Consider the following 22296-nt stretch of genomic DNA (forward strand, 5'->3'; position numbering starts at 1 on the left):
TTTATAAATCATAATCAATTCTAAATGCAGCGCAGCTTTTGCGGCTACATGACACGCCCATAGTTGCCCATAAATAGTTCGTGAAACGCCCACAAATTAATATTCATGGCTTGCTAAATCATGGCAAACACAGAGGGGAAATCAAAAAAACGTAACTTCACTCAATGTGAAGTAGAAGTTATCGTTGGCGAGGTGGAAAAGAGGAGAAAAATATTGTTTGGAGGGCACAGTGTGGGCATTACTAATGCCAAAAAGGCACGTGAGCGGAAAACGGTGGCAGACGCCGAAAATGCTGTAGCCTCACAACCTTGGACCGTGGCCGAAATGAAAAAGAAATGGTCGGACATCAAAGTCGAGGCAAAAAAACGTCTAGTGCTGCATCGGCAGAGTGTGTCCGCCACGTGGGGGGGTGGGGTGGGGGTGGGGGGGACCGGAGCTGACCCCTCTTGATGAGAAACTGACCGCTATTATTGGGGAATCCCTATTAAGTCCCCCTTATCGGCGTCCTCCTCCGCCTCAGTCACCTGACTGAGACGGAGTGGCCCCCGACGCGCCAGGGTCAGGCTGACACAGGTAAGAGAAATAATTCAAATGAATGCAGTCAAGTCACATGTATGCAGGCTACACAATTACAGATTATTAATATAGAACAATTTTATTTTAGTTGCTGGGTGTTCCAGCGGGGCCAGTGGTTACGATGCTGCAGCTGAGCAGCCGTCTGGACCCAGCGTCTCCATGGCACGCGGCTCTCAACCCTCCAGCAGTGGACGCGTCCTCACCGATGCAGTCCTTGAAATGCAGAGGGAAGTCAGTAGTTCAATCAGAGAGGTGGCCAAGGAGTTGGGCGAAATCAAGATCGCCCTGACTGAAATAAACTGCACGATGAGGGAATTCTTAAATAAATAATATTTTCCACACCTCTTTTACTTTACAAGCATCACTTCCAAACGCTGGCGCACAGCAGCAGCAAATGGCTCAAATGCGTGGGGATGGGGTTCAGGGTCGGGGCCAACACAGCAATCAGCGCCAGGGGGTAGAGGCACGTTTTTAAGCTGTGCCACATTGTGTAGCACAGCACATGCCAGCACGATTTGGCACACACTGTCACTTTCACGTGTTTCTTCCATCTGCCGACGGTGTCGCCGTTTCTCATTTCACCCGTTTTTGTGCGTACGCCTGGGTCAGAGCTTGCGTGGAGGACCGCACATTTTCCCGTCAAGTTTGCTTTTTATAAATCTCAACTATTGCGTAGAGAGTGGCGTACGCCTTCTTTTGTGCGTACGCAACGTTTATAAATGAGGCCCCTGGTACTGCATGAACAGTGACGTTTTCCAGATTCCTTGGATTTCTTATAAGATAATTAAGTGTTATTGAAATATGTGATGATGGACCGATCAACTTTTGCTGCATCACGTGTGTTGTCCGCTGTAATTAGTCGGACAACACAGGACGATACAGGTTCGAGCACAAATGGTATTTTCCAATATTGGTTGTGATAATTGGGCTGCACGGTGGCGCAGTGGTTAGCGCTCTTGCCTCACAGCAAGAAGGCCCCTGGTTCAAGTCCCGGCTGGGGGACATGAAAAACAACATCAATGGGGGACCTTTCTGTGTGGAGTTTGCATGTTCTCCCCGTGTATGCGTGGGTTTTCTCCAGGATCTCCGGCTTCCCCCCACCGTCCAAAAACATGCTTCATAGGTTGATTGGCAACTTTAAATTGTCCATAGGTGCGAGTGTGAGAGTGAATGGATGTGTGATTGAGGATATTCTACCCTGCGACAGACTGGCAACCAGTCCAGGGCATCCCTTGCCTTCGCCCAAGTGGCCGGGATAGGCTCCGGCAACCCCGTGCCCCCGAAAGGGAATAAACAGTAAAAGAAGATGAATGAATGGTTGTAATAAATTTTTTTAATTTTGAAACAGTTATATATAATTATATACTTCCATTCGATTCACAATTTTCTTCAGACAGATCGATCTGGTTAAATCGTAGGAATGGAAATCGATGATTTGATTAAGTTGACTCATCATTACATCCCTAAAAAAAATTTGTTTTTAATGTGTCAAGTGCAGCTCGATCAGGGTTGTAGGGAATAAGGGGGAAAATTAGGCTCGTATAGCAGCCACTTAGCCAGTGAGGGCAGGGCAAAGGTGGGTTGCATGTGGCATCTGCGGGCAATGCAATGCTGCTTGCTGCTTTAATTTTTTTTTTAATATACTTTTTAGATTGATCATGTAATTGGAGTGAGTTTGAGCAAATTTGTTTTTGTTGATACCACAACCTCTGTATATACCTCTCTCTCTCTCTCTCTCTCTCTATGTGTATACATAGGAAACCCGGGTTCGATTCCCAGGGTCGGTATAAACAATTAATGGAAATGGGTCAATTACCATAACGATGGAAATGGGACAATTAACAATGGCGAGCAATTGACATCACCCAGTGAGGGGTCCTTGGGCAAGACCCTTAACGCTACTCCCTACCTCACAACATAAGAGACAATGAACCACATGTCATGCCGGCTCAGACGTCGCCCGGCCAAACAAGGTCTGCGTCAGGTGCTGAGGGACCAGAGCAACCTGATGGAAAGCGGGCTACTGGAACAAGATAGAAATGGACTAAATGTGAGAACAAGGTTCGGTTAGAACGCTACTACTCAAGTAATCCCACCAAGACGGGATACATGCAGAGAATGTGGAATGAATGGACGCTTCGAAACCCACAATCAAGGCTAACTGCCGAACAACTGGTAGCCCAATGCTCTAACATCCACAAACGGCAACTCCTATCACAACTTGAGATTGAAGCGATACAATACAATGGCAATACCACGGGAGAGCCAGAACAGCAGGTCAGAGGGGACACTATACCACACTCCCACCCTGAGCTTGGGTACACAGCCCCAACAACTACAGATATGCTGAGCGAAGCAGCAACTAACCTGAACCTAGAATGAACACTAGGCAATCCCGACACCAGCTACAACAGTTAAGTGATGTACCGCCTGAAAGTCTTCTGGAAACTGTGAATGAAGCATTGAGGGCAATTCCTACCACAACAATCACAGAAACAAATGAACTGCTTGGCTAAATGCTTGGCTATAAGAGCAACCATGGAAGAAAACAATACCCACCATGGAAGCAACGGTTAGAGGCCAAAATCAAGGCAACTCGAAAGGATGTGAGTAAGCTGACAGAGGCTCAAAGAGGTACAATGAGAAAGCAAGTACCTAAGAGATACAGCCAGATGTCCATACCTGAAGCACTGGAAACTGCCAAACAAAGGCTCTTAGCCTTGAGCAGCCGCCTACAGAGGTACACAAGAGACAATGAAGCCAGACGGATAAACAGGCTGTTTGCAACTCAGCCTGCGAAAGTGTACGCTCAGTGGCAGGGTCAAAACAGCCGAGCACACCCACCAAGGCAGGAAATTGAACAGTACTGGAAAAGCATATGGGAGAAAGAGGCAGCACATAAAAATAATGCCCAGTGGCTGGTCTCTCTGAGAAAAGAACATAGCAACCTCCCTGAAAAGAATCCAGTATACATCACAGTGGCAGACATCCAAGAAAAAGTCTCAGGTATGAAGAACTGGACAGCACCGGGCCCTAACATGATACATGCCTACTGGCTAAAGAAACTCACCGCACTCCACGAGCGCCTGGCAGCACAAATGAACCAGCTACTAAGAGATGGGACTATCCCTGAATGGCTAACGGAAGGGCGAACGATCCTAATCCAGAAGGATCCCTCAAAGGGTGCAGTCCCATCCAACTACCGGCCAATAACCTGTCTGTCCACAACATGGAAGCTCATGTCAGGCATCATCGCAACCAAGATAAATAGGCACATCGATCAATACATGAGCAACACACAGAAGGGCATTGGCAGAGACTCCAGAGGAGCCAAACACCAACTCCTGGTTGACAGAACAGTCGCTCAAGACTGTAGGTCACGACACACCAACCTGTACACAGCCTGGATTGAATACAAGAAAGCCTATGACTCAATGCCACACACGTGGATCACTGAATGCTTGGAGTTGTACAACATCAATAGGACTCTAAGAGCCTTCATAGGAAACTCAATGAAGCTGTGGAAAACCACCCTTGAAGCTAATGGGAAGCCACTTGCACAAGTGTCCATCAAATGTGGGATATACCAAGGTGATGCTCTGTCCCCACTGCTGTTCTGCATAGGCCTGAACCCCCTCAGCCAAATAATCAACAAGACTGGCTATGGATACCGACTCAGAAATGGGGCCAACATCAGTCACCTCCTCTACATGGATGACATCAAGCTATATGCTAAGAGCGAGCGTGACATTGACTCCCTGATCCACACCACCAGGATCTACAGTACTGACATTGGGATGTCATTCGGGCTCGAGAAATGCAGCCGGATGGTGACAAAGAGAGGCAAGGTAGTCCATACAGGAGGGGTCTGACTCCCAGAAGGAACAATAGCAGACATTGAGGACAGTTACAAGTACCTAGGAATTCTGCAGGCAAATGGCAACCTTGAGCAGGCAACAAGGAAAGCTGCAACAGCTAAATACCTCCAATGAGTAAGGCAAGTCCTGAGAAGCCAGCTCAATGGCAAAAATAAGACCCGGGCAATAAACAGCTACGCACTGCCAGTTATCAGATACCCTGCAGGAATAATAAGATGCCCAAAGGAAGAGATACAGACCACGGATGTTAAGACACGAAAGCTCCTCACCATGCATGGAGGGTTCCATCCCAAATCCAGCACCCTGAGACTGTATGCTAGCCGCAAGGAAGGAGGCCGAGGACTAGTGAGTGTAGAAGCCACTATCCAGGATGAAACATCCAAGATGCATGAGTTTATCAAGCTCAAGGCCCCAACTGACAGTGTGCTCAGTGAATGTCTCAGGCAATGGAGAGCAAAGGACACAGTGCTGGAGGACAGATCCTCATGGGAGGACAAACCCCTGCATAGGATGTACCACCGGACCATAACTGAAGTGGCTGATATCAAGAATTCTTACCAATGGCTAGAAAGGGCTGGCCTACAGGACAGCACTGAAGCACTCATCCTGGCAGCTCAGGAACAAGCCCTGAGCACCAGAGCAATAGAGGCTTAAATCTACCACACCAGACAAGACCCAAGGTGTAGATCTACCACACCAGACAAGACCCAAGGTGTAGGCTGTGCAAAGAGGCGCCTGAAACAATCCAGCACATAACTGCAGCGTGTAAGATGCTGGCAGGTGAAGCATACATGGAGCGCCACAATCAAGTGGCTGGAATAATATACAGGAACATGTGTGCAGAATATGAACTGGAAACCCCAACGTCAAAATGGGAAACCCCTCCGAAGGTGGTAGAGAATGAGAGGGCAAAGATCCTGTGGGACTTCCAGATCCAGACTGATAGGATGGTAATGGTGAACCAGACATTGTAGTGGTGGATAAAGAACAGAGGAAAGCCGTTGTGGTGGATGTGGCAGTGCCAAGCGATGGGAACATCAAGAAGAAGGAACATGAGAAACTGGAGAAATACCAGGGACTCAGAGAAGAACTGGAGAAAGCATGGAAAGTGAAGGTGACAGTGGTGCCTGTGGTAATTGGAGCACTCGGGGCAGTAACCCCCAAGCTGGAGGAGTGGCTACAACAGATACCTGGAAAGACCACAGGCCTCTCAGTCCAGAAAAGAACAGTGCTTGGAACAGCTAAGATACTGCAGGACCCTCAAGCTCCCAGGCCTCTGGTAGAGGACCCGAGCTTGGAGGAGAAACCACCCGGGGAGGGTGAGAGGGGCGTTTTTTTTTGTTTTTTTTTTATATATACACACACACACACACACACACACACACACACATATATATATATATATATATATATATATATATATATATATATATATATATATATATATATATATATATATACACACACACATATAAATAGATAAATAGATAGATAGATAGATAGATAGATAGATAGATAGATAGATAGATAGATAGATAGATAGATAGATAGATAGATAGATAGATAGATAGATAGATAGATAGATAGATAGATAGATAGATAGATAGATAGATAGATAGATAGATAGATAGATAGATAGATAGATAGATAGATAGTGATCCCTCGTTTATCGCGGGAGTTGCGTTCCAAAAATAATGCGCGAAAAGTGAAATCCGTGAAGAAGTCAGCTTTATTTTTTTAATTATTTTACAATGCAATACCGGACTATAGAATGAAACCAAAAATCAAAAACTGTTTTAAAGCCCAAAATTTGTTTAAAACAATAATTTTAATATAGTAATACAAGGTTGGAAACATCTACACACATATATACATGTGTGTGTGTATATATATATATATATATATATATATATATATATATATATATATATATATATATATATATATATATGAATGAATGGAAAGATGAATGAATAAGTACTTCGTTCTTTCTTTTTTTTTTAATATCCCTGAAATCCCTGAATCAAAAAAAAATCTTGTTTTTCCTTTATTTAGGAACCAGATTAGATTTTAGTTGTATGAAAACCTGTTTTAGATAAACCTTTAGGGAGGTAACGATGAAAAAGAAAACTCAGTGGAGACAGAAGTGGAGACATCTCAGTGTCTTATGGAAAACTTCTTTTGGGATTTTAAAGGAAAAAAAAAAATAGTTTGTGTGTTTCTCATTGAACTGATCAGATCATTTCATAAAGAAACGTTTACAAAATCTTCCAAAACATGCATCAAGCCGATGGTAAGCTTAAGTAGTTTCTTAACGAAAATTTAAGAATGTTTTTTTTCTCTGTTTTTGTGAACACAAAATAAATAAATAAAATAAAATTTATCCTCAGCAGGATTTAGACAATTAACCAAAAGGGGAAAAATGTCTGCAGAACACAGCCTTTTATTTTGAAATTGAAATGAAATAAAAATAAATTTGTTTAGCATTTGTAATAAAACATGTCTATATAAATACATCGTAAAGCAATACAGGCTTTTATTGTGGAACACATAATAAGCAGCTCAAGATAATGTTTGAACAGAAAGTAAAACTAAAATCAAAGACTCACATGGTACGAATACTCCCAAACTAAAGAATTTAGATTTATTTTAGAAGTTAAAACTTTTTTAAATACTTAATATATTAGTTGTGCATTTTTAACATGTTCTTGCAGCTTTTGCTCCTTTTCTTTGTTTGCAGAAGGATTTTTTTAAACAAGTACAGTAGACATGCAGTGATGGTCTCAGTTTTAGTGCTTCTTCTTTTTTGTTTTGTATAATTTTATGAACGGGTCTATCTTTAGCTCTGCTTTAATTCTGGTTTTGTTTCTGGGATGTTTGATTTTATTGCTAACTTGCATTTCTTTAAAGATCAGATTGATGTTGTTTCTCTGCTTGGAGCTCCTCTGGTTTATTGTTCACACCTGAGTTGAATCTGGTCACCTGCTGCTTGTTCCTTCATCACACCAGTCAGTATATAATCAGCCACGATAGATCCTGTTCTTCTGAACATCTCTGAAGAACGTAAAAACATATTGAATGTTATAATTTTAAATGTTTACCTTTGTTACTTGGTCACACCTGAGCCATTTCACTTTCTTTGTGTCAAGTATTTAAACCGGGGTCTCCAACTCAATTTCTTTGGGGGCACTGAAGGCAGGGTCTAGTTCAGGCTGGGCTGCAACTTCAGCGCAAACGCATGCACAACTTGTGAGTGTCTGAGAGCCAGTAAATATAGTTTGGAAAATATCCTACTATTAAATGAAAAAAAACAATAAGTAAATAAAACAACTTCTTTTCTGGGGGGGTGGGGGCTTGTAAAACATAATTGATAAGCACTGGGTCGGGGTTAATGTATGCTGCCGCCCGTAACCGTAACCTTCTTCCGGGTCTGTGCGGCCCAGAAAAACGTTCAGCACTGACTGCATGTATTTAGAAAATTACGAACAAAATTGTATTATAGCATGTTCTTGTAGCTTTTTTATCATGCTGAAAGGGGAAAAATAACATTTAACTGGGTTTATGAGTATTTCTTTATTCAAAATGTGGTGAATGAGGAGCAGACAAAAAGTGCCGTTTGAAAAACTGGTAGTTGAAACAAAGAAACCACAAGCTCCGCCCCATTCTGATGCATCCACCTGCAGACAAATGGATCCATGTACGTCTTTGTTTATTCCTTATCTGAGCCAGAATCTGGATCTCAACTGTACGGCTGGATAACTCCAATACGGCTCACCGTTTCTGTGGCAACGATGATGTTAGGTTGGGGGTTTGAAGACCTCCAAGCTAGTGGAGCTCCTGAACATAAAAGGCGTGAAAACAAAAATGGAGACGGCTCAGTTCAGCAACGTTTCCCTCCCCACTTCTGTGGGGTTCTGACGCACCGGTGGTGCTCGTCCCATCAGTAAAAGATGCATCAAAAAACGTTTTTATGCATTCCTTTTTATTTTCATACTAAAGGAGTTTTTTCTTTTTTTCTTTTCAGAGTTTAGGTCAGAGTTTTACTTTTAATTTGTGGAAACATAAACAAAGTTTTTCATGTTTTTTTTTAAATGATTATCCTGAACAAACAACATTTAGCTCATTTCTTTCTTTTATCTCTTTTTTTTTTTTTTTTTTTTTTTAATTTCTAGCTGCAGCATGGATGCTTGTTTTCTTCACCTATGGTCTGTAATCCGGGTCCTAAAAAATCCTGCAGCCTCTGCTGTCAACCTCACAGCACATCAATGAAAACCTTCTTGGTGTTTAGAATGTCTTTGTGGGAATTTTGTGATTTAACCAACGAAATCTGCCAGATCTTAACCTGGAATCAACAGATCCACCAATCATCCTGGTCTTCTTTGAGTCTTTTAGTTCTTCTCACAGGGATTTTCACATCTTTATATCTTGTTTTACGTCCTATTTTTGATTTGTGGCCTCTCCTCGGCCCTCCCCAGGCCAGAGATGTGGAAGATGGATTTTATTTTCTGCTCAGACAAAATGCTGAAGAATGAAGCTCAATGGATGAACTGAGTCTGTGTTTAAATCAACCACCAAAAGAAGATGAAACTGTTTGAATGAATGAGTGGACTGCATGAAAGCCGACAACATTTCTGAAAACTGTCCTTCTGAAAGCCTGTAGACCCCCCCCCCCTTCAGTCCCACCAATGGTAAAGTGAAGCCCCGCCCCCTATTGACTAAAAGCAGGGCGCTTTGATCAACTTTAGTTGCTGCAGAATTGATTTGATGATCCTAAAACTTCAACACAGATGAAGTTTCACAAGATGTTTTTGCATTTTTAAAAACCGAAGTCATCAAATCTTCTTTATCTTTGGGGTTTTGTGATTTATTGCAGCTTATTTATTATTTTCATGGCTGAAATCACAGCAAATGTCTATGAGCTGACAGGATGCGGCTGTTCAGTTTGTGAATTCACGTGTTGAACAAAAAAAGAAAACTACAGATTTAGAAACAAACGGCTGCCGTCGCCTCCAGGTTGCTTGAAGGAAGAGAAAATAAATATTCAAAACTTTTGCATAGTAAACCTTCAAATTAAATGTAATCACAAACTGAAAATTTGATGCAGGAGAAACCAGATTTTCTAAGAGACTAAAAGTTTCACAAATCTGTTGAGAAAATGTAAATTTAAATCTGTCCTAAAAATATTTTCCCTTTTTTGTCTTTTTTGTGTTTTTGTTTAACCCACGAGGCCCAAAGATTCCTCAAACAGAGAGACGTCTGCAGTTTACTTGAATATAATGCAACACTTGTCTACAATCATTTTGAAAAAACTTCCTCTCTGAAGCTGCTTTGAAAACAAAGATGGGGTCAGCTCAGTTCAGCAGCCAATCACTAGGCAGCGTTTTCCACAGGCGTGTTTGTCCCCAGTAACATAAACAGATTAACGCAGCGGCTTTTTCCACTTTTGTTAACGTTTTGGTTTTTTATTTTAGGAAACAAACCATGCTAACACTGGGGAGTGACCTTTTGATTGACAGGTAACCCCTATAGTTTTAGCTTTTGAACGTACCACTGAGCATGCTCCAACAAATGAACCCATCTCTTTGCCCATTTTTGGAAAAGTAAAAGTTAAAAGGTGGAGTTTTCTAGCAGAAAACGGATTTTAAGAGTCCAGCGTGTCGTGTGAACACAGACTTCATCCGGCTCCGATCAGAAAAAAAAAGATGCTTCTTGTTTTGATCCGACGATGATCGAAACTAAAGTTGCAAATGTTTTCTGAAGTTTCAAGCCTTAGAGACGAACTCGTTTACTGACTGTCAACCTTCTGCTTTTCACAAATATTTAAAGTTCATCTAAATGAAGTTCATAAGAAGTAATTTTAAACAGGAAACGTTCCTTTATTTCTTATGAAACACGTAAGAATTCAAAACGGCAAATTTGCTCCAAACCTGCAGTGCACCATGGGAAATAACTCAAACTCAGGTGAATTGTTTTAAGTCTGTAATTGGCTTTGATCAACTGAACTTTGTATTCTATAAATGCAGAAGTCTGGACAGGAAATCTAAACTAAATGTTGTCTTCTTTGATCTGGCCTCCTGCCTTAGAACAGTTTGGGGAGGCGTTTGATCGAAACGAGAAGACGGGAAATGATTCCTACAAATCAAACTGTCTTTGGAGTTTTTCACACTAAAACCACATTCCTGTTTTATTTATTTCATGGAAAAAAAAGCTCTGAAGTGACATTTTTTGGAGGGGCTCATCCTAAACTTTTGCCACAGAAGCTTCCTTCTCGCGGCGCGTGGAGGCGGGTCACGCGGCGGAATGAGGAGCAGCCATGCAGCAGACATGTTGGAGGCCCCGCGGCCCCGCATGCGAAGGAGCTGACTGCATTCTGGCTGGACTGCACATCAGTCAAAAAGATATACGCCACTTCCTCCGCGCACACATGCCCACAGAGGCCCCCCCCCCCCCCCCCCCCCCCCCCCCGTCGCCATCAGTCAAGTCCCGCGGCCGATGAACTTCCATCGTCTCCAAGGTTGATAACAAGCCTCTTAAGCTTGGCGGCTAATCAAGCTGAAAGGAGGGAGAGGAGGGCAGATAGCGGAGGAGAAGGATACAGAGATGTCTCTCTTTCGCTCTCCTTCCTCTTCATTTTCAATTTTCCCTTATCTTCTGCTCTCCACAGGGGGAGGTGGAGGGAGGCCTAATAGCTTGGTTAGGAGCTCCCCCCCTCCCGCCTCTCCAGAGTCTCTCTGCATACCAGTCATTCACTATAACTGGAGGGGAGGGGGGTCTTGATTAATCATCCGGGGTCACCCAGCTTCCATGTTCCCCCGAATCGCAGAGACAGAAAAATGAGAGACGGAAAAAAAAAGAAGGAAGGAAAAAACCTGCAGCCATCCGTCTCTGACCTCCTCTTTGATGTCCGTCCCATCAGACCAACGGGAAGAAGCGGCACAGAGTTCAGCTCCTCTGACCACACGGCGTCCCGCTTCTGCTGGAAAACACGCTCTGGAAGACAAACGGGAATCCTGTCGTTTACGTCCCATCGGGATTTTTGTTCCCTGATGTAGGGAAGCTGAGGCTTCAGGATGAAGCAGACCTGCTGTTGGATCACGACCACGATGGCTTCACTGCAACAGCTGCTCACGTGGGCCGAAAAATTCATTAGAGCTTAGAAAAATGGGAACATCTTGTCATCTCGGCAAAAAATAGAGTAAATATTAATGGTTGAATCCTATAAAGTATTCAACCGTTGTTTTTTTCTGTTTCTATTTCTTTATTCTAGTATCTTCCTCCACTTTTGCTGCTTAACTCCTCCTGCAATGTTTCATCTATTTCAACCATTCAACTATTGAAATGTTCAGCTCTTTCAGTTTTTTCCAGCTATGACTTTTGGTTATTCAAATCCTTGAACTTTTCAAGATATTCAAGGATGTTTACCTCCATTGAAATACATGGGGGATCCTTGGTGCAGAAGGACGCTGGTTTGATACCCGGCTCTGGCATTTTTCACAAAAACATCTTTGTTATTGTGCTGTTTTCACTTCATTTATGGTCAACTTTGATCATTTCTTTTCCATTTTTTACCTTTTTGCCAATTATTACCCTTTAAGTTTAATTTTCATTCAGCAATATAGCATTAAACGCTGCATTAAACTCCTAGAAAGTTATTGTGGATTATTATTAATTTAATCTATTTTTGCCATTCATTTCCTTTTTCTCTGCGTTTGCATTAAAGTATATTTTACTCCTCATTCCAAAATTTGCTTTTAAAGAAAGACTTTTATTTTGGCGGGCAGCATCGTATGTTTGCAGCCTAACCCAAAGCAGAAGGAACCATAAATACTTTTTGTCCTTTAGATTGTTTTAGACATAACTGAACACAGAAAAAGTGTCAAAGCTATAAACAAATGTCCTGCTGTTGGCTCATCTGTACCCCATATTTTTTGGATTTAGTCAGAATTAGTTTTTTGTTTTTTGCTGTTATGGTTAGTGACACAATGTCTCTCACACTCATCTTTTTCCCACGCCTCTCCTGCCTCACCACCTCCGCCCGCAGTTCCCCCTCTTCTTTTTCAGGCCTTGTCATCCGCCCGTCCCACATCGCCTGAGCTGACGTCATCCCATCCAGCCTCTCCACTGCCTCTGTTTACGGTCGCTAGTTTCTCCAACAGTCGTAAAAACGTTGTATTTGTGCAAATAAAAAAGTTAAAAATACAAGAACAGAAACTGCAAACTCTGAATCATTTTGAAACCTTTATTTTTTAAATAATTTACTTTTTTTTCATTTATCACGTCAGACGTTTCCTGAAAAAAAACAGACTAAAAAAACTTTATTGTTCGGTGTTCATGATATTTGATCCTAAAAATAATCATGGAAAACATCTTTTTAACAGTTAAACAAAGCTTCTTGGGGTCAATGAAGGCATCTGATGACTCAAAGATGAGATTATTCACACAACGATGACACTCAAAGTTAAAAAATAAAATGATTAAAACTCTGAGATCTTAGTTTGAGTCCAAAAACTGTTTTTTTTTAACAACAGTTCAGTTAAATGAAGTTTAAAATGAGTCTTTTAAAGAGTCTATGGGATTTTCTGCCTAAAGCTTAAATTAAATGTTGCCTTAATTAGGAAAGCAGTCATTTTCTCAGTGGAGAATTGTCAATTTTAATAAGAAAAATCTTTAAACAGAATTAGCGTTTTCTTTAAAAAGAAGAAAATGTCTCAAAAGTCTGATTTCAATTGATCCAAACCACGCAGTGCATCATGGGTAAATCAAACTAACAGACTGCTCAAAATTATTTTAGTTCCAGTTGCAGAGACTAAAATAGTAAATTGAGTTTTACATTAAACTTCCACTCTGATCTATTTTCAAAGTTGTTTTTTAATGATGATGATGATGACGTTTTTAGCTAAAATCGAAAAACCTGTGTCGTTTTCCAAGACACAGTTTCTGCAGAGCGGCAGAAGTTCTTTAGAAATACACCTGAGTTGTGGGTGGGACTGTTGGCGTGGGGCAACCCCACCCCCCCTTACCATCACCCATCTGTTACGTGGACTCCTGCTAGCTTACAGCCCCTCACAACCTCAACCTAACATTAGCGGTGCACCAAAAATCTGAAGAACACCAGAAACATTTTCATCAGACTCCAATTTTAGAAATAGAAAATTTGATTTTGATCAACTTTGTTCCCCCAGAATTCACACAGACTGAATCACAGGTTCAAATAACAGTCAGTGGTAGAACATCATGTTTTTAATGATAATGAGTCTTATTTTCTTGTTTTATTTGTTTTTGACAGTGTTTTGATTAAAATGAGTTATTTGTATTATTATGTTTAAGGAATTCAATAGAAATAAAGACCTCTAGCAGATGATGTACAGCTGATGTTGCTGGTTCAAATCTTGGTTCCTGAATTTTGATTCTGGGAGTTTTGACTCCCAGTTCCTCATCCTTAAGTCTCGACTCTTATTAATGTTTATTATTATTTTATATTGACACAATACAGAACAATTTAAGACATGCAACAATTCAACTTCAAATTGGAGAACTTGTGACTCTGAGTAAAAAACAGAAGTGAATTTTGCAGGAAACTCTTCTGATGATGAAGTTTGTTGTAGCTGAGGGCTTTAAATGTTACTGAACTGCAACAGCGTGTTATTCCACCAGAGGAAATACCAGAATTCATCTTTTTGCAGCACAAAAACCTCTTAACGTCCACAAAATTTAGATTAAACCAACCGAACGTTGTCATGGATGTCGCTCAACTTGCAAACACAAAATATCCAATTCTCACTTTTGTCTCCACAAGTCACAATCTGCTCTCACAATCTACAAACAAGTATTTAAATGGGTGAAAAAACCTGCAACAACTTTGATTTGTTTCTTTAAGACACTTCAAACTATATATTTATGATAGTATTCAGAAAAACAGATCTGAGGTCAGACGGAAGTCAACGTTTGAGGCGAGCATTGGTTATAAAAACTGAATTTCTGCATAAATGATGCTGAATGTGCTTTAACGGTGGGAGGCTGCATGTTTGGGTTCATAAAAACTTCAGAATAGGTTTGATAAGGAGTTGAAAGGTCAAAAGTGTCTCAGCATCAGACGAGGGGGGAATAAAAGTGAAGTACACTGTTAAGAGTGTGTGTTGAAAAGAGAAACACACCCTTCTCTGTATCAGCCCCCCCTGGATCTGTAATGTCACTCCTGCTGTGCAGATAAGGCGGAGCAGGGCTGTCGGCGGACGCCATGTCCGTCACTGTCCTCGCACACAGACAGTGCACAGATGAATGCACGAGGGCATCAATTACAGTCCAGCGCCGAGCTTTGATTGAGCCTAATCGGATTGTTGTGACCAACATGGCTGCAAATGCCCCGGAGATGCACTCAGAGAGGACTGGGGCTTGATTGTCCCAGCCAGCAGTGACCCCCCATTAGCTGCAAGCAGTAAATATAATGGTGGTCCTCTTCTGCAGCGGGGAACAAAAGCAACAGGCTGGCAGCTCTTTTATAGCCCACAACTGTTGAATTCACAACGCAGACTCATTTGTTCCTGAGCCGCTGGAGCCTCGGAGTCCGGATCAAACCATTCAGGTCATTTTATCAGCTGTTTCTGCTTCAAGTCACTTCATTTCAAGGCTTTTACTGCATGTAAAACCTTTAATATTCAAACAGTTAATGGTCAGGAAACGTCATAGAATAGAGATTCAACAACTTTATGCACAAGAGAAACTCATGTTAGACACATTTTTTAAGATATTAAAAGAGGATTTTTTCTAAATTAATGAATTCCATGTCAGACTGACACACTATAAAATAATATTCTTAGCCTTTTTGTTAAAGACTGAAATAGAAACAACGCAAAATAGAAGAAAAATGTGCAAAAAACACAAACTGCTTCAAATAAATCAGCTACTTTTCTCCTCATCGCCTCTGGACAGGCTTGTCTTCCTCAGCAGCTCAGACTTTTCTAAAATTAGGTTTGGTTGGTTTCTGTTTGCCGACATAAAAGCAGGAGAAAAGGGATTTAAAAGTCTTTTATTTTCTTAATATTTGGAAGTCTGTGTTCGACAAATTCAAGTACAAAAAAAAAGTAATTTGATTAAAAACGGAGCAAAAATCTCACTTTTGCAGAGAGTTTCCTTTAAAAAAGCAGGTCGATTTTTAGGGGACTTTAAACAACCTTCTGTCTTTTCTGAACCATCACTGTTTTTGATGATGATATACAAAACCTCTAATCTACATTTCTATATCAATATTTTAACAAACTTATATGTGAAGCAATTTTTCCTTTTTAAAGTTTAATAAATTACAAAATGTTTGTATCTTATTAACTTATATTTGATTGAAATGTCTGAAAATGTTCTTTTAGATTTCCTCCTTTTTCTTTGAATCAGTAGTAGTTAAAGAAAAGGAGTTCCGTTTTACAGCATATTTTAAACAGTTTACAAGGTGTTAATTATAATAATTCACGTCATTTCATGTTCAATTGTGTCAGGAAGTGCATTCTGTGTATTTTATCAGAACATTCTTAATTGTTTTTCAGCACTTTGTATAAAAAGTGCTTCATGAATAAAGTTTGCTTTGATCTTTTACTCACTTTTTCATTGATGACCCTGGGTATTTTTGTCCTGAATTCCTTATTTGGAGGAAAGGTAAGGCATCCAAATGATTCCTATTTTATTTTATTGATTCATCATTTCGGTTGCAAAAGTAGAAAACCCTGATAAAGATGAAGAACAGCAAAAAAGAATGGAAGCAAAAGTAGAAACAGAGGAAAAATCAAAGCTAGAAATTCACACAGAGCCCGTTTGGATCCCTGTTTCTGAGACTGAAGCCGAGGCAGCATACATCATTAAGGCAGCCACTAATCACAGTGGGCCATTTCCCCACCACATGCCTCAGACCCCCCCCCCCCCCCCCTCCCCGTCATATGCACAGTCATTACAAACCCAAAACTCCTACAAATAATTCCTGACATTTTTCTAAAATTGTTTGTTTTTTTCAACATCTCTCCTGTAGCTTTTTGATTTTTTTTTTTTTACGTTCCACCGTTTTGCGGCGGCTTTGCTTCTTCATCAGCGATTCAATCAGGAGCACAGCGGGAAGGGGGGGGGGGACTGAAACTAATGAGGGAGCAACAAAAAAAAGTGAAATAAAAAAAAAAGCAATAAAACCACAAGAGGGAGTGAGGAATCTGAAATGTTGGACATAAAAGGGTGAAGGTTCAGGACACCAGGAGAAAAGTTCATTTATTTACTTTCCGTCCTCCAGCATAAACTGATAATAAGTCACCCGGCGGGGGCCTTTGGATCTCCTTCCAGCCGTTTTACAGTAAAGGATTATGGGTCGTTAAAAAGAGGAACTGGATCAAAACAATGTGCTGCCATGAAAAATGGAGATGCCTGCCCAGGCACGCTACGCCAGCGACGTGCACTTCCGTACGCACCGTTCCAAAAAAGAATCCCATGATTCTCGGGGTGTCATCAGCCCCTCGCCCCGTAAACGTCAGCCGCGCCGGAGGGCGGGAGGACGGCCTTAAATCCTCCAGACCTCGCCGGCAGACATTCTTCTTCTCGGCTTCACCTTGTGCTGAAAAGTAAATGTTTAAGTGAACAACGATAAACAGCTTTAAATCACAGCGGCGTGCCGGTCGCACACACCTTATGTGGGAATGGAGGAATTCTGGGAAATAAACCTTGGGTCTTTATTGGAGTGGAGACGGGGTATCTGACATTTCTTTTTAGAGATTCAGTTATAGGTCAGTGACCTTCAGGACGACGCCGTTGGGTCGTCTTTCAGCCGATGAAGACGCCGTTTGTGAGAATCGTTATCGCGCCCGATACTTAATAAAAACACGTCTTTGCACAGGATGTAAACAAAGATAAAAACTTTCATTTAACAGCAAATTTTGCTCGACCATCTCCTTCGAAACCCAAACAAATCATTAATGTAATCGTGCTTCGTCCGCAGGCCGGAGGCTGCGCCGCCCGGAGGTTACGCGCCGCGGTTACAGCAGACGATTGGCGACATCCAAACTGAAGCTGATGGGAAACAAACCCTGAGGGAGATTTCACCAGTAAAACCACGACCAGCTTTAAAAATGTATCCAAGGTAACCATGTGGAAAAAAAACGTTTTATATTGACAGCTTTGTCTCTAAAATAAAAATGATGAATGTGGCTGATGGTCGGTCTTCAATAAAACAAAAAAACACCATTTGAACACAGGAAATACTATCAAAGTCACAACACTACCATGAAAAGTACCATGAAAATGCTTTAAGTTGGACTTTTTCTTGATAGTAGGGAAACTAAACCGTCTCACCAGTGGAACTGCGGACGCCACCATTCTCAGTTTAAAACCGAATCAAGACAGAAGTGAATGGTTGCATCTCTACGGAAAACTTTGACATGTTTACGTTGAACGTGTCAAACACGGCTTTTTGTGATGAATTTCATATTGTTTTCAGTTGGTGGGGGCCAACTCAAGGGCTTCTCTTTATTGGTACTTGCCTGTTAGCAAATTTGAGAAGGATTTTTATGATTTTTGGGGGGTGGGGGGTTGTTGTTATATACATAAACAAATCATGTATCAAACAGAAACAAAGCTTAGACCCAAAAAAACAGGTTTGAACCCAATCATGGGGAAAGTGAATCAATGCTTTCCTGGTAACTCGCCACCTAGTGGTCACTTGATGAGCTGATCTGGTTCCACTTCAGTTTTTCACACGATTGAACAGTTTTATTTAGAAAAATATTAAATAAAAAATACAAAAGACTAAAAAAATACAAAATACACAAAATTCTATCTTTTGGTAATCATGAATTTGGCTTAAGATTGAACTTTTTACCTTTTATTATTTTGCTTCTATTGTTTTGATTTTTTAACTGTATTTAATTTAGTGTTTTGTGTCTATAATTGACTCACCTGTACATCACTTTGGTTGCTCTGGCTTTTTATAAGTGCTCTGTATAAACGGATTGATTTAACTCTTTATTTTTAAGAGTTTAAATGACTGTTTTGGGAAAATCCTAAAAATTCCACAGTGTTGGTTCATGGTCAAACCACCTGGTTTTCATTGCTTCTTTTTAGGGTTTTTGTGTCTTTTTGCAGCTCAGAGCCTTTTTGATGAAAATTCCAGTTTCCTAAATAGCTCAAGAAAATATTTTTATCTGTTTTTCAGTGGCATTCATTGATGTTTTTTTATCCGTACTTTGTAAATTTGACTCCTTTAATGCAGAAATGGCTTCATTTGCGCTGCAGGCATTTAAAAAGGCACCACATTAGATACTGTTATCACTTAGCAAGTGGCGTCAGTCCTCAGCGTTCTTATTATTGCATTTGGCAGTCCTGTTCTAGGTAATTTCCCCCTAAAAACAGCCCCCCTCCCCCCCCCACCACCCCAGTATCTGTGGGCTCCCAGGAAGCTGCCGGGCTTGGCTGGAGCCAGAGTTCTGCCCCATCCATCATCCTTATCAGGGAAAGTCTGGCTTCACCGAGGAGAGGAGAAGAAAACAGCAGAGGAGGAGAAAAGTGAAGGGTGGGGATGGTGGGGGTGGGGGGTGGGGGTCTGGATTTCTACTGGATTAAAGGCAGGAAAAGAAGGAAGTGATGTCATAGCCAAAACGTTCACAACCTCAGTGGTGAATGTGATGTTGTGGGGGGCATGATAGGGCCTGATGCAAACATGAGAACGTCCCATCAAAGCCCCCACATTTACATTCTAGGTTCTGACGGGGGGGGTTAGACAGTCGCTCCACCGCTCTGCCTCAAATAAACAACAGAAGTGACTGGAATGGGCCTGGACGGGCCGCCGCGGCGCTGATAAGGACTTTACGGTGGAGCAGATGGAGCTGCTGGTCACCGCTGCTGCCAATAAAGAGCCATGACCGTCAAACTGCCGGCGGCTTTAAGCAGGCAGCCGATGCTTTCACCTCCAGGAGCCAGCCGACGCCGCTTCCATGGACCTGAACTGAAACCAGCAGATTCAGAAGCTTAACACAAGAGTTTGTTCAAGTAAACTTCTGCCCGCTTTAATCAAGTTCAACAATTTTCTGTTTTCCACTGTTGCTAAGCAACCTCTGAGCTGATGATCTCACCTGCAGCAGGTGATGCTTTAACTCAGGATCCACCAGGTAGGATGATGAACTGAGTCTCTGCTGTGAATGTTGACGACTTTGGGCAGAAAACGACCTGAAATCTGCTTTTTGTTCACTAAAACCAGGTGATAAACAAAATGTAGAAGGAATTGAATTAAAACGTGAAAACAAAAATAAATATTCCAGACTGATGATCAAACTTTTTTTGATTGACTTTGTTTTTGCTGATTTGTCTGAAATAAAATCTCTGTTTTCCTGTATTGTAAATATTCGCCAACATTTCCAACTTCAAAACAAAAGGTTAAGTTGGACTGCAAAAACACAAAATCTAACAAGTATCTTTGTCTGCTTTCTGGTAAGAATTTAATGCTGTCATGCAATTACTTTTTTGTACGATTAATTAATCTTGACCTGTAATTAATATAAATAATCTATTTTAATTGCAATCATTTTTAACCTAATAATTGCTGTAAAAAGCCTAATTTTAAATCCATGATATTATGGTGCAGCAAAAGATTTGAAATGACAACTAAAAAACTGGCTTTATGAAGTTTTACCATAACAGACTTAAAATCTTTATTTTTACACCAACTAGGGGGATTCTTTTGTAAATCTTGACCAATTAAGACAAAGAAAACAAAAAAGCCCACAAGAACCAAACATTACGTCTAGAGTCTCTAATTTATGCAAACAGCAGAAAAACCTTTGAGCAATTCAAAAACTGACCACAAACTTGGTGTTAATACAATAATATAAATGTTGGCCTACCTTACTCCACAGTTTACCAGCCCTCTGCGTACCACATTCATTTATGATCATCTTGTCGGGCCTTATCCCTTACATCATGCTGTAGATAACAAAGGTGGTGTTGTGGGCTTGTTTGCATAAGTTCTGTGAATTACTACAAAGTCGCACATTGATGACATCACAGCAGCACCACGGCGCCTGCCGCGCACGCGGAGGAACACAGACGCAAAGATGTGGAGTAGGAGTGATGTGAGAGGCGTTTTCAGTTCCAATAAGAGGTTCACGCAAATAAAACGCTGGACATTTATTTCTATATTTGAGAACAGGACAATGGTTATAGAATAAAAATGAGATTAACACGATTTAAAAAACAACATACTAACTTACGTCCAGCTGCAACCAAATGAAGTCAAATCAGTCGCCGTTTCTGGCGTCACCAGAAAGCAGTGATTGTTCCGAGTTGGTCTGAGTCCACGTTTCTATGGTAACCACTCATGCCAATCAGGAATAGGTTTGTTGGAAGACCACAGCCCTTCCACTTGATATCTCCCAAACGTTTTGAACGTCGGACGTGGGGGCCAGCAGGCTCCTCCTACTTTTTTGAGACATCTGATTGATCAGTTTATATTGAGTCATTTGAACTACAGAAACATTTCATGAAAAAAAATTAAGATTAGCAGGAAGATGTTAAAAAAAATCTGATCAAGACTGGTTATTCTGACCAGGAACAGCTGTTCATTTCTCCACAGAAGACTTTGATTTTGGCTTTTTGGGACCCGCAGGTACTTCCTGTTTGGAACACCAGGGGGGAGGGGTCACTCAGTCCAGCTCTCATTTACGGTCAGTGGTACCGCCTCTCAAGAGGACACCTTTCAGAGGTATCAAACCTTAAGCAGGTGTGTGGAGGGTTGGAGCTACATGTTCAGCCGTCAATCGACATCCAGGAAAACAAAAAACGCACCAACAATCAAATTCATGTCCAAACCCAAACCCTCCCTCCATCAAAAACAGATTACACCCAGAGCCAAAAAAGGGAATTACACATTGAGGCTGTTGTGGTGATCAGCAAGATAAAGATCTATCTGCATGGAGTCATCTCGTTTGGTCCAGAGATATGTAGCTCCTCCCCCTCGCTTACAGAGCACATTTATCTCAATGATCACCAAAAACACAAACAAGAGCAATCCATCAGTGCAGAGATGAATGGCCTTCTCCAGAGCTGGAAACGTAATAAAAGTGGCTCTCTAATGCTGTAAACTAGTATTAGGGGCCTGCTCCTGAGAGCCATGATGCCGATGTCAGACAGGCGGGAAATACGGCGTCGTTACAGAACCGTACGCGGATCAGCCGCTGATAACATTAAAGCAAAGCTTCCTTTGTGCGGCGGCGGTCTGCTCTGCACCACGGTAACTGCTTGTGGCGTGAGGCAGGCCAGCGGCGGCTTTGAAGCTCAGCTGACGGGTCGCTGCTCCACCTGGAGCAGCTCCAGGCTGAGACTCTGTGACTCTACACACCTTTAATGTTCATGTTTACCAAAACAGAACCATAGACCGCCCTAAAGTCTTATTTTCTCAGAAACCTTAGTTGTTATTCAGACACAAGATTTCCTTTAAATTTTTTAGGACAATAAAATTCTGGGAAGATTAAACTTAAACTACAGTAAATAGCAAGAATGCTTTCTTAAATATTTACAAAATAAGTGCTGTGATCTCATCAAACAATAACTTAGACATTTCTCACAATTTGTGTTTTTTAAATGTACTATTTACGTTTGAAAATGTAAATAGAAAGATTTTCCTGAAATCAGTTTTCAGATTCTCAGAATCTTTTGTTGTTATAATGCAATGCACAATTAAATTTTTTCCAGCAGCTGCTTTCTAATAAATATTAAAAATAATTAATACCAAAGACTGCACAGTAAAAAAAGGTGAATATTGCACACATGGAATGAGTATTGCATACATGATTAAAAGTGCAACCAGAGGAAAGTCAACTGTCAACGGTGT

At 41.2% G+C, this 22296-nt stretch overlaps 2 long non-coding RNA genes across 2 annotated transcripts; one reads left to right on the forward strand and one right to left on the reverse strand.

Annotated features, from left to right (window-relative positions):
• The first annotated feature begins 11064 nt into the window (after positions 1–11064).
• On the forward strand, positions 11065–12665 carry LOC144983790 (uncharacterized). Its single transcript, XR_013647599.1, has 2 exons — positions 11065–11649; positions 12496–12665. It is a non-coding gene; the product is annotated as an uncharacterized LOC144983790 (long non-coding RNA).
• Positions 12666–15464: 2799 nt separating this feature from the next.
• On the reverse strand, positions 15465–21995 carry LOC144983644 (uncharacterized). Its single transcript, XR_013647400.1, has 4 exons — positions 20678–21995; positions 20312–20390; positions 19544–19658; positions 15465–19416 (listed from the first exon to the last, which is right to left on the reverse strand). It is a non-coding gene; the product is annotated as an uncharacterized LOC144983644 (long non-coding RNA).
• Between the last annotated feature and the right edge of the window lie 301 nt (positions 21996–22296).

Source organism: Oryzias latipes, chromosome 14, assembly GCF_053564925.1.
Source record: "Oryzias latipes strain Hd-rR chromosome 14, Olatipes_Hd-rR_3.1".
Lineage (NCBI taxonomy): Eukaryota > Metazoa > Chordata > Actinopteri > Beloniformes > Adrianichthyidae > Oryzias > Oryzias latipes.